Consider the following 12,176-nt stretch of genomic DNA (forward strand, 5'->3'; position numbering starts at 1 on the left):
TTTTATATATTCTTCTTCTCCCACACTAAGAAGCATTGGGGGACTCTTTTATATATAGTGAATTAGAAATTAGTATGTTTTTTAGCAAGTCCATCCATTGCGTGAGTAATCACACATCATCATGAAATTAAGCATATGCCATTTATCTTGTTCAACAAGTTCATTTGATCATTATTTGCTACTTCCAGCAAAGTAAACCGATAGATGGAAGGGTGATTCTTACAAAAATGTATTTTCTGTATTTCATGTTAGCACAGATAAGTGCTGCGCTCTAGCTAAAAGAGCAGTTTCCTGTACAATTTGCACGGTCGAGAGTGTCTTTCGAGATGTCTTTCCGACCGCGTGCTTCTGTGTGCATTAGTTTCCTTACCTTTGATGACGGACATGATCACTGTCTCGCTTGTCTTGACCGCAAACACTCTGAGACAGTTTTTATAAATGGATCATGCCTGCATTGTAAGCGTATGCCCATGGCTACGCTGAGGTCATGGCTCTCATTTATTATGAGGCTTCCCTCGAGCTCTGGCCAGTCCGGTTCCTCTGGTCATAAAATTCTCAAGGCTGAATTGGTTAGAGGCAAGGGTGACCTGAGAACCACTGTCAGGAATGTTCCACCAAGCTAGTCCCCACGGAAGTCCAGCTCCTCACAGCGTAGCATCGTTGAGCTCCCAGATGAAGATGCTAGTCCATCCTGCGGCAAACCCAGTGTCTCACTCGGGGCTTCTGAAGAGTATTTGTAAGCTAAACATTATTCTGCTAGCCTGTGTGACCAGAGCGGTCAACACTGACCTTCATCAAAACACAGCAAAAAAACAAAAAAAACAATGCTGCAATCTACACTCTTTAAAATAAAGGTGCTTCACAATGCCCTAGAAGAACCCATAAAGAACATTTAACATCTGAAGAACCTTTCTGTTTCACAAAAGCTTCTTCGTGGCAAAGGAAGGTTCCTCAGATTCTAAAAAGGTAAGAAAGAGATGGTTCTTTAAAGAACCTTTGACTGAATGTTTCTTTGAGGAACCAAAAATGGTTCTTCTATGGCATCGCTGTGAAGAACCTTTTAAATCACCTTAATTTTTAAGACTGTAGTTATTTTTCTTATCTATTTATCTATGAATAACCAATGACTCTGACTGTTCAAACCAGATGTGACAAGATGTTTCTGATCTAAATTTTGCATTATTAATCTGTAGGCTAAGAACATTTCGAAATAATCATGTAATTATAATTGGGAATATTGTTGTTAGATGGCTGGGATATAACAAACTTTCAAACCACTGGTTATTCTTCTTTTCTGCTCAAGATAAGAATGTTTTGATTATTGTAGACATTTGTAGTAGATAATGCTTTTAAGTAAAAAAGTATAGATTTCAGGAGAAAACCTCTAAACAGTAACAGTATTTTTTTCCTCTGCTTGGTAGAAAATATAGAGGCCGTTCCTCTTGGAACTTATATCAAAAAGAAATATTTTATTTGTATGGTTTTGTAATATCTGTCACATATTTCCTATGTATCATGGTAGATAGGACTCTTTGATTACAGAAAAACTGTGTTGAACATGGTAATGGATTAAAACATATAAGTAACATCTTAACACCTCTTTTTTTTCAAGCAGAGATCTTATATTTTGACTACAGCCTATAAAATAGCTTCGTAAATAGAAAGAATTCAATATATGAGAATTCTGAATGGGATTTTTTAGCGAGCCATTAAATGACTTGAGACTAGACTCGGACACGTAAACAAAGACTGGTGTCTGATGTTTTTCAGAGATCCCTCCGGAGGCTTTTAATGGATTGACCAATGTAACTTCAGTAACATTGTCTTTCTTGTCTTCAGGAATCTTCAATTTCAGTCGTCTTCCCTCACTTAACCATTTGTCTCTTTCAGGGTATAGTTTATCATCACTGGCACCAAATGTTTTTGAAATGATTCCTCAGTTGCAAGAATTAAAAATAGTCAGTCCATGTTTGAAGGATATATCTGAGGTCCTGTGTCGACTGGCAAAAGCAAAATCACTGAAGTTATTTAAGCTAGAGGAATATGATCTAAATAGACTTCAGTATCCAGACTGCTCAGTGTTTAACATCTCTGATGGTTACATATCTACTGTGTTTGATACTGAAGAGGTACATTTGAATCTAGGGCTAGTAGAGCATGCAGATGAGGGAGCTTTAGAAGTTTTGTGAAATCTTTATATCTTGGTCTTTGTTTCAACCAATGATTTCCTCAGAGATCTTTCTTAAATTGGAGTTCATAAAATTCATTCATTGACAGTCAAAATGGATGTACTTAACGCTGATGACTTGTGTACAGCAGCAAAGTTATATTCAGTTGAGTCTTTAGACGTTTGTTATGAGATTATCTTGCCACCAACTCCTACTAATATCTCACATGGCTGTGAAGATATTAAGGCAATTAACCTCAAAAGTAGTGTGTTTGCATGTAAGGTTGTAGAGGTGTTAGATGTATATTCATTCTTTCAGATTTTCAGAAACCTCACTATTGTTAACATAAATAAGCATCTGCTCAGACCAAATGATTTCCTATCTCTTTGTGCTTCATTTCCACAGAGACTCAAACGTCTTTCTATTATGATACTGATGTCAAGTAAGATAGATAAGATAGTTTCCCAACAATTTTTATGTTTTGCAGATCTTGAAATTCTGGAATTACCCATATGTAACATTTCTAACATAGAAGACTTTGCTTTTGTTGGATTACTGTAGTGGACCGCGCATTCCAGGGCCAGTTTATGGCAAGGGCCCCTCCCTGGCCACAATAGTGGACAAAGGTTTGCTACATTTTGATTGGATCTTGGTGGACTAACATAAGCAAACTGTCCAACGCCATCAGATAAGGATGCCAGGACAACTGTCAGACACCTCTTAGAGGGCAAGAAGAGACCTTTGGGACAAAAACCCGGGAAGGACAGAACTTCCTATTGGTCAAGACGCAGTTTCTGCCCTTCACCCACCTTGAGACTGTTTTCTAAGGTTTGGTCCTGTGACGGTCATAAAAATTCCTTAGGATCTCCAGACGCAGCAGCAATGGGTGAAACAAAGAGAGATCACAAAGATCCATACAAATCCATTCATAACTATGTTTTCAAACCTTGAACTGATGCGAACCATAACACACACATCTTATACTTATTCAGAGAAATAAGTATTCTCACTGACAGCGATGTGTAGTGCAACATCTTACACAAACTCAGCTGTTAATGGACAAATGAATACATGAATGACAGTTCAATCTTTTCCCATCATGTTTGGACTTAATGTGTTCATTACATGACCAAATGTTTTCTGATTGTGTTTTGGAAAGTGAGAAATGCACCAGTAAAACATTATTGACACCTTTTTTAACTTTGTGTTTGGACTATGCAAATGACTTCCACAAGAGAAAAGAAGGGTGGGCTACCCCAAGTCCCCCGCTCTGATGGAACCAGCCAATCACAGCATGGAAATGGAGAAGCACCAAATTGCAATCTCCTCCTCATCGGAAAGGTATAAAGGTACCTCTCCAAAAGACACTCCTTGTTCTGAGTCTGCGGCCCATTACAGGGAAGGCAGCAACAGATAACTAAGTACTGAGTCTGAGTCCCGGCAGGGTGAGACACTAACAGAGCACTAACAAAGTTCTGAGTCTGAGCCCACAAGGGTGAGACAATAGCAGAAACACCAACTCTCTGAGTCTACTGTTTAGAAAGACAGAAACCAACATTCCAAGTTTCGAGTCTCCAGCTTTGAGGCAGCAACAGATACGACCACGTTCTGAGCCTCCAGCCTGTGAGGAAAGAGATATTCCGCGTTCAGAGTCTTCGTCCAATGAGACAACAACAGATGCAGCATGTCCTGAGTCTCCACCTGAGAGAGACAAAGCGGATTGACCAAGTTCTGAGTCTCTAGCCCAGAGAGGCAGAAGACAAACAGACATTCCAACCAAGGCTAAGCTCCAGCGAGCAAACCTTCACTTCAGGTACCTTTGCTTGCGTGTTCCAAGCTAAGGGCCTTCAGCACCTACACCAGGGCCACATCTGCGTGTTCCAGATCTTAGGACCCTTTGGTGCTCCAGGAGATCAGCATCCTACAGCGCTTCATGCTCAAGGCTGTCGAAACGGATTCCTGCTCCTTTTCCCACTGACTGCTCCCAGCACAACCAGTGGAAGAATTCACCACCACCGGACTGCTCAATCAACCACAGAGAACGTAAATATCACTTCCAATCCTCTTCCAGAGACCTTGGCATTGTTGTGTATTATCAGTATATGATCTTTCTAATTTACATTAGATATTGTACAGCTGATTGCAGTTGATAACAAATAATAGCTCATTTGTTTGTTTGATGCATACTAAGGTTCTTTACCTTATTTGTTTCAGAGTAGCAACAGTTTATCTTTCCATAAGATAACATAGCTATGACATAGCAACACCCAACTGAATCTCATTTTATGCATCTTATGCACTTTATTCCTTTTGCATTTATTGTATTCATTTAATAGTTGATTACTCTTGTCTATCATTTGTTAATAAATTTATTTTATTACACTTGTGTCTTCCTTGTGTTGATAATACAGTGAGAGGTTCTACAAGTTAGATATCCCACCAATCTTTCTTATGTGATGTACTCATAACCGCACATTAAGTGACATGTGATCCAAGAATCATAACGTCATCGGTGATACGAGTACCCATCACTACACTATTTCGCCTTCCTAGTGGGTGAAAGCAGAACTCACTACATAATTGGCGTCCCTAGGTGGGCCAAGTTAAAATGAGTTGAGTCTCCTGTAAAATTCACTACATTACACAAGTTAAAAGAGCTAAATCTCTGTATGAACAAGTTAACTTACATTTACCAACACACGTTTAGTGGTTTGTATGGACTGTTTGTCTTAGATCTCCAAGGAAATCCTATCATCTTTATCGAACCGGCATCATTTGGACATCTGATTAACCTTAGCTCACTTCTGCTGGCAGATCTGAACTTTCCACCTGACGTTCAGGCCTGAGACCAATGCAGCTTGTGATTGGGAACAATGCTACACTGGGTCAGGGTCTAAACTTACAAATCAAAAGTAAATATGTAACTGTTGAGGACTGCAACAGTTTGCTCTTAACATCTATAGTCACGCTTAAGATAAATGGAGCATATATGAACTGTGGAAATGAATTCATTGGAAAATATGTCAGATCCGTCGTCAATCTGGAATTTGTGTCAAAGTTCTCAGACAATATTGGAGACTTGGCTGTAATCAATCAGCTCATTCATTTAAAAACCCTTAAACTGGAAAACATTGAATTGACGAAGCAGCCAAACCTGGCCATCATGTTTCACAATCTGACAAAACTCCAGACTGGTATTTGACTTCTGCTGTTAATCATTTCACATCTTTTAAAGTTTAGCACTTTAAAGTTTTTCTCAATTGCTTTGGCTCAGTTCTGAGAATGAGAGGTTTTTTTTCCTCAAAACAATAAGTTCAGATGTCTGAAGTTAGTTTCTTGTACACATCAGATTTGAATTTCTTACTGATTTAAGCAAATTGCATGTTTTGGCGCATGTGCAAAAGAGTGCAACTGTCTACAATTTGCACAATAACTGCACATGTTGATCAAAATTGATAAGTTAATTGTCACTGAAATTTTTCTACAAATTGTTGGATTTTTAAAAAACTTTTTGAAAAAAATTTCATTATAACAAAATTAGATTTGCATATAACATATTTCTATGGTGAAATAACATCTAAACATTTTGACTAGTGTGGCTTAAATTATGACAAAAACACTTTTTATTTTGGTGGCATTTGCCAAGTTTCTGACACAATAAGCATGAATGTTTTGCTTACTTGGAGACATACAATATTGTTCTGATGTTCCAGCAAACAGTTACAGTTTAAAGAATGTTAAGACTATGCCAAAAGAACCAAAGTGACTGAGAAAAACTGTAAGCCTACATAAACTCATATTTGGAGTTACTACTGAAACTTCTGATAATCTCAACCACAGACTATTTCTGAACGTGCTGATCAGATCTGTACAATAGTTAGAAGGTATTTTGGCCCATGTGTTTATGCAAATTAATTTCAGTTCATGTTTTTAAGATGTGTTCGCTGAAACACCTTCCGTAATGGGGTGGGCTAAAACGGGGATAACATTAGGACTAGTAGAGCATGTATGAGGGAGCTTTAGAAGTTTTTGGAAATCTCTTTATCCTGGACTTTGTTTCAAAGACTGATTTCCTCAGAAATCTTTCTTGGAGTTCATAAAATTCATTCTTTGAAAGTCAGAGTGGATGTACTTAAAGTTGATGACTTGTGTACAGTAGCAAAGTTATATTCAGTTGAGTCTTTAGACCACTTTCATTTGGAGAGATATCAAGCTGTTTTGTGCCCATGAAAAATTGTAGAAGACCTTGAAGACTGAATGTTTAGTCCTTTATCAATTTGAGCTCTCTGAACTGAAGTGGAAATATGAGGTGAACATCCTGATTTGCTTTCCAGGGTTCTTACACCATTTCCAAAGTAAAATTCAAGCACTTTCAAGGTGCATTTTCAAGATTTTCCAGCACTGTGGTAAATTACATATTCACATACATGAGTTCTAAATTTTAAATCAGATGTTATTGTGCTATTAAAACACAACTGTCTCTAGATTGCATATAACATTGCCCCATATAAATAGTCAACATTCAGTATTCAAATTGTATAATTTAAAATATATAATTAATATTATATGTAGTATTTTAAAAATAAAATTTAAAGGCTTTTTAAGACCTGCACAAATAAAAGTAATACTGTATGAGTGGAGTAGGGCAATGTCTATGGTAACACATTAATGACTGCTATAAAATGACTGTAAAAAAATATGATAAACTAAAATTCTAAAACTTGAAAACTTTCTAAAACTTGAAGGATTTTCACAAATACATTTCACATTCCAGCCTAAAAGTACTAAAAGGTAGTCAAAAAGACACTATAAAATTAATAATAAAATTTAAATGGCCCAAATGAAAAAAGACAATTTTTTAAACATTGAAAATATTTTTGATTGACATTTAGACTCCTATCTGATTTCCTATTAACAAATATCAAGGTATTTTTTTCACTATTAACAGTGTATCTGCAGAATTTTTAAATATCAATTTAAGGCAATTTATGACCCTTTTTAAGAGCTGCACAAGTAAAATGAACGCCGTAGTGGGGTTGAACAATGTACAGTAACATTAAGCCATTAAATTACATGATTTATAATTCAGATTTTCACAAAAACAAAACATCTTATACAATGGCATTTCAGCCTTTATACCTTTAAAATTGATATATCAAGTATAATTTATTTAAAACATAAATATTACTGTCTTAATTGTTTAGATTTTTAGAAAGCACATAACTTTTACATTTACAAGTCTTATGTGTTTGCTGCACAAAAACATGGGCCAAAATTGGTGATAATCTTACTAAACAGCTGAATATTCGCAAATGCATTCCCTGTCACGAGGGGGCGCTTTAGGAGTGCTGAAATTCTACGGTTCTCTTACTAGAGGGAACGAGTACTGCGTAAGAAGTATCTTACGCTAGGGGAAAATCCTTTTCTGCGAGATATTGAAGCCAAAAATTATCCTTAATTTTGAAATAATGTAAAGCGCGTTGCAGCAGCATACAGACATAGGCGAAACAGCTTGCGCGCCTATTGGCTGCTCTGCGGCAACTGCAGCAGCCTATTAGAGCGAGGCCTGACGCGACGCCAGATCCAATGGGGGCATTTCGCGCCCTTTGCGTCGCTTCGCGCCCTTTTCGTAGCTTCCCGCCTAAAAGGGCGTGGTCTAGGCCTATAAATATCGCTCATAGGCAGCTATTATCTGATTTTTCATCCTTCACGCGAAGCACACGCATCGCTGGAGCCGGATAGAAGCCGCCGTTTGACTGCAAGCATCTCAGCGGGACGAGCCACTGAAGCTGCTGGCCACGCCGCCTTCCGTGCCTTCCTGCTGCGCTTTCCGGCGCTAATATCCTTTTATTAAATAAGTGTGTGTTGCCGCTGCAATACACACTTCTCACAAAAGAGCAAAAGCGTCTTTCTAAAGATGTCTTCTTGCGGCTCATGTCGAGCCACACTCAGTGACGGGGACCGCCACGATATCTGCGTTTCCTGCCTGGGTGAGGAGCACGCGGTGAACGCGCTCGCTGAGGGCTGCTGCCATCAGTGCGAACTACTGCCATTAGCGACTCTGAGGACTCGCGTGGCATCCTTCGCTGAACCTGCTCCCCCGCCCGCCGCGGTGTCGCGCCGTAAAAAGCGCCGTGCCCAGCGGGCTCCGGAACTCCCCCTCAGTCGACAAAGCTCGCCGGTTCGCCCGCCAGCTTCACCGATCTCGTCACCCCCCGTCTCGGAGGTTAAATGGCCGCGGTCTGCCGCCGTTTGCTTCGACGCTGCTGACGAAGGGACTGTCATGGAGGAGGAGGAGGATTCCTGCTCTATTCTGGCGTCGTGCAGTGAGGACTGGGAGAGCTCTGCGGACCTCGCTCCCCCCGCGCACGCCCCGTCAGGTACGAGAGCATCAATTGAGGCAGAATTGATGAGGATCCTCACACAGGCCACGGCGAGCCTTGGCCTCGAGTGGTCCTCACCAGAGCAGCCCGCTCACAACCGGTTGGACGGCTGTTTCCTGCCAAAAGGGGAGCGCGCTTCAAGCGCATCGAAACCGGCGCCTTTTCTTCCTGAGCTACATGAAGAACTGGCTAAGTCCTGGAGCGCCCCCCACTCTACGAGAGTGCGCCCTTCCTCTTCTCTTGCGTTCTCTGCTGTAGACGGCGCCGAGAAGAGAGGGTACCTCTCAATGCCGCCGGTCGAGGAGGCGATTGCAGCCCACTTGTGCCCGCCCTCCGCTGGACGGCGTGCCAAGTCGGCGCTGCCCTCAAAAGCCTGTCGCCAAACGTCAAGCCTGCTCCGCCGCGCGTACACCGCCGCTGGGCAGGCCGCGTCAGCGTTGCACACTATGGCCACGCTGCAGATTTTCCAGGCTGACCTCCTCCGAAAGCTGGATGAGGAAGGCTCTGAAGCGATCTGTGTGCCGGACCTAAGAAGCGCCACGGACCTCGCTCTCCGCGCTACAAAGTCCGCAGCACAAGCCATGGGACGTAACATGGCCGCGCTTACGACAACCGAGAGGCATCTGTGGCTGACGCTGTCAGAAATGGCCGAGTCCGAACGCACCGCGTTCCTCGACGCCCCACTCTCACCTGCTGGCTTGTTCGGATCTTCGGTAAAGAATTTTGCAGAGAGATTCGCAGAGGTACAGAAAGCGTCTCAGGCGATGAGGCACTTTCTGCCGAAGCGTTCTAGTTCTGCTGCCGGCCGTGGAAGACCGCCCGCGCAGAACTCACGAACCCAGCCTCAGCCTCAGCCCGCCGCAGCAGCTTCGCAGCGTCACCGAATGCAGGGCGCGAGACCGCGTTCTCGCTCTTCTGGCCGCCGTCCCGTTGGGCGCGGCTCGAGACCCAGAATTGAGCTAAAGCCGGAACCTCCGAAGCTGTCCTAGCAAAGCTAGGAAAAAGACGGTGCACGAGTCCCGCTGTCGCCGGACCCCCACCAAAGATATTTGCTCGTTCAGTTCCAAGAAATGTGACTGTCCCAGTGTATTTTGCAGCCAACAAACCGGCTCTGTCGCCCGTTTGCCTGTACTCAAAAGCCGTTTTCACGGCTACCCAGATAAATCCAAAAAAGAGTGTATTTTCTGGTGTCCCGGCCACGGCCGATGGTGTTTCACGTGTCAGAATGCCCACACCTCAGTGCCCATTTCTACACACAAGCACACCCTGTCTCACAGGTCAAGCGCGCATAAAATCGACTCGTATCGATTGCGCTTCACAACCGGCCACGGCCGATGGTGTTTCAAGTGTAGTCAAAATGCCCACTCAGTGCCCATTTCTACACACAAGCACAACATGTCATACAGACCCTGCGCACATAAAATCGGCTCAGATCGATTGCGCTCCACATGTGATAGACGTGCCCACTTCACAGTGCCCACAGACATCACATCACGCACGTCAAAAGGTTTCCGTAAAAGCGAAACTAACGTGCATGCAGGCGAACGGTGTTTGCAGTGTGTTAAATGTGCCTGTTGCCACACGACCACATCCACACACAGACATAATAGTTCCCGCTATCAGCGTGCCCCACGCCTCGAATGTCACGAGCACGTCTCTGGTGCCACAGCACTCCGAAACCACTCCGTTACGGATAGAACGGAGCGCGTTTCGTATTCAACCTCTAGCTATTCATGCAAACGCATGGGAAAAGCTTCCAGGGGTTTCGAAATGGGTGCTGGACATTATAAAAGGAGGATATTCGCTACAGTTTCACTGACGCCCGCGCCGCTATACAGCGCGCGTCGAAACCACAATGCAGACAGAAGCAGCACACCTGCTTCGAGCCGAAGTGACGAAACTATTGAGCAAAGGGGTCATAGAGCCCCTCTCTCAAACTCAAAGCGAAGGAGGGTTGTACAGCAGATATTTCCTGGTACCGAAAAAAGACGGGGGTCACAGACCCATATTAGATCTAAGGCAACTGAACAAAGCGCTGGTGAAGCGTCGGTTCAGGATGCTCACGACCAGAAAAATCCTCGCGCAAGTTCGCCAAGGAGACTGGTTCGTGTCAGTGGATCTGAAAGACGCGTATTTTCAAATACAGATAGCGTCACGTCACAGGCGATTTTTGAGATTCGCCTTCGAGGGCCAGGCATATCAGTACACAGTCCTGCCGTTCGGTTTGTCCCAGGCACCCCGTACATTTACAAAGTGCATGGACGCAGCGCTCGTTCCTCTCAGACTGAAAGGCGTGCGCATACTGAACTATTTGGACGATTGGCTGATTCTAGCGCAGTCTCGCTCAGTGCTTGTACAGCATACGACCATGTTACTCGATCACCTCGAGGATTTGGGTCTAACAGTCAATTGGACGAAGAGCTCACTGTCCCCCAGTCAGAAAACTTCCTTCCTGGGCACAGAATTGGACTCGCTGTCAATGATAGCGCGGCTGTCACCACAGCGCGCAACAGACATTCAGCGCACAGCGGGCTCGTTCCGCTGCGGCGCGTCTGTCCCGCTCAAACAATTTCAGAAAATGCTGGGTCTCATGGCCTCAGCGTCATCAGTTCTGCAGCTGGGTCTGCTGCGTATGCGTCCACTGCAGTTCTGGCTGAAAGCGCGCGTCCCGCGTCAAGCGTGGGCGCCCGTTCGGCTTCGTATCACGGTCAATCAGAAATGTGTCACAGCCCTGAAGCCGTGGAAAGCAGTCGACTGGTACCAGTCAGGTGTAAGCCTGGGGACTTTCTCGAGAGTAAAAGTGGTGTCTACGGACGCGTCAACCTCGGGATGGGGGGCTCTGCTCGAGGGCAGACCGTCTTTTGGCCAGTGGTCAGAACGGGAAAAGCTCCTACATATCAACTGCCTCGAAATGCTGGCAGTACGGAACGCGCTGACGCGCTTCTGTCCCCAAATAAAAGGAAACCATGTACTAGTCCGCTCGGACAACATGTCAGTGGTTTCCTATATAAATCGCCAGGGCGGTCTCAGGTCCAAAAACCTATACAGACTGGCAGAACGCCTCCTGATATGGGCTCAGCGCAACCTGCGCTCGCTGAAAGCAGCGCATGTGCCGGGGCTTCTGAACATAGGACCAGACAGACTGTCCAGGAACAATGTTCCAGCAGGCGAATGGTCTCTACACCCACAGACAGTACAACTACTGTGGAAAAAATTCGGCAAAGCGGAAGTAGACCTTTTTGCGTCTCCGAACAACGCTCACTGTCAGGAATTTTACTCAAAAAGCAGAGACGCGCTGGCCCACGAATGGCCCCGCCGTCATCTCTATGCTTTTCCCCCCGTCTCTCTCCTACCTCAGGTGATAGAGAGGGTCAGGGAAAAAGGATGTTCAATACTGCTGATAGCGCCGTTTTGGGAAAACCAACCCTGGTTCCCAGCGCTGATGCAGCTGACGAGCACCGCCCCGTGGCCGATACCAGTGAGGAGAGACCTTCTCTCTCAGGCCAGCGGCTCGATTTGGCACCCTCACCCAGAGCTGTGGTCCCTTCATGTCTGGGCCACCAGCGAATATATGATGAACTCCCAAAAGGAGTATTAAACACGATCACGCAGGCTAGAGCCCCTT

At 44.0% G+C, this 12,176-nt stretch overlaps 1 pseudogene; it reads left to right on the forward strand.

Moving 5' to 3' along the window:
* The first annotated feature begins 1,766 nt into the window (after nucleotides 1–1,766).
* LOC141340134 (uncharacterized) lies at nucleotides 1,767–5,370 on the forward strand (annotated as a pseudogene).
* Nucleotides 5,371–12,176: the final 6,806 nt, after the last annotated feature.

This window comes from Garra rufa, chromosome 8 (assembly GCF_049309525.1).
Source record: "Garra rufa chromosome 8, GarRuf1.0, whole genome shotgun sequence".
NCBI classification, from domain to species: Eukaryota; Metazoa; Chordata; class Actinopteri; order Cypriniformes; family Cyprinidae; genus Garra; species Garra rufa.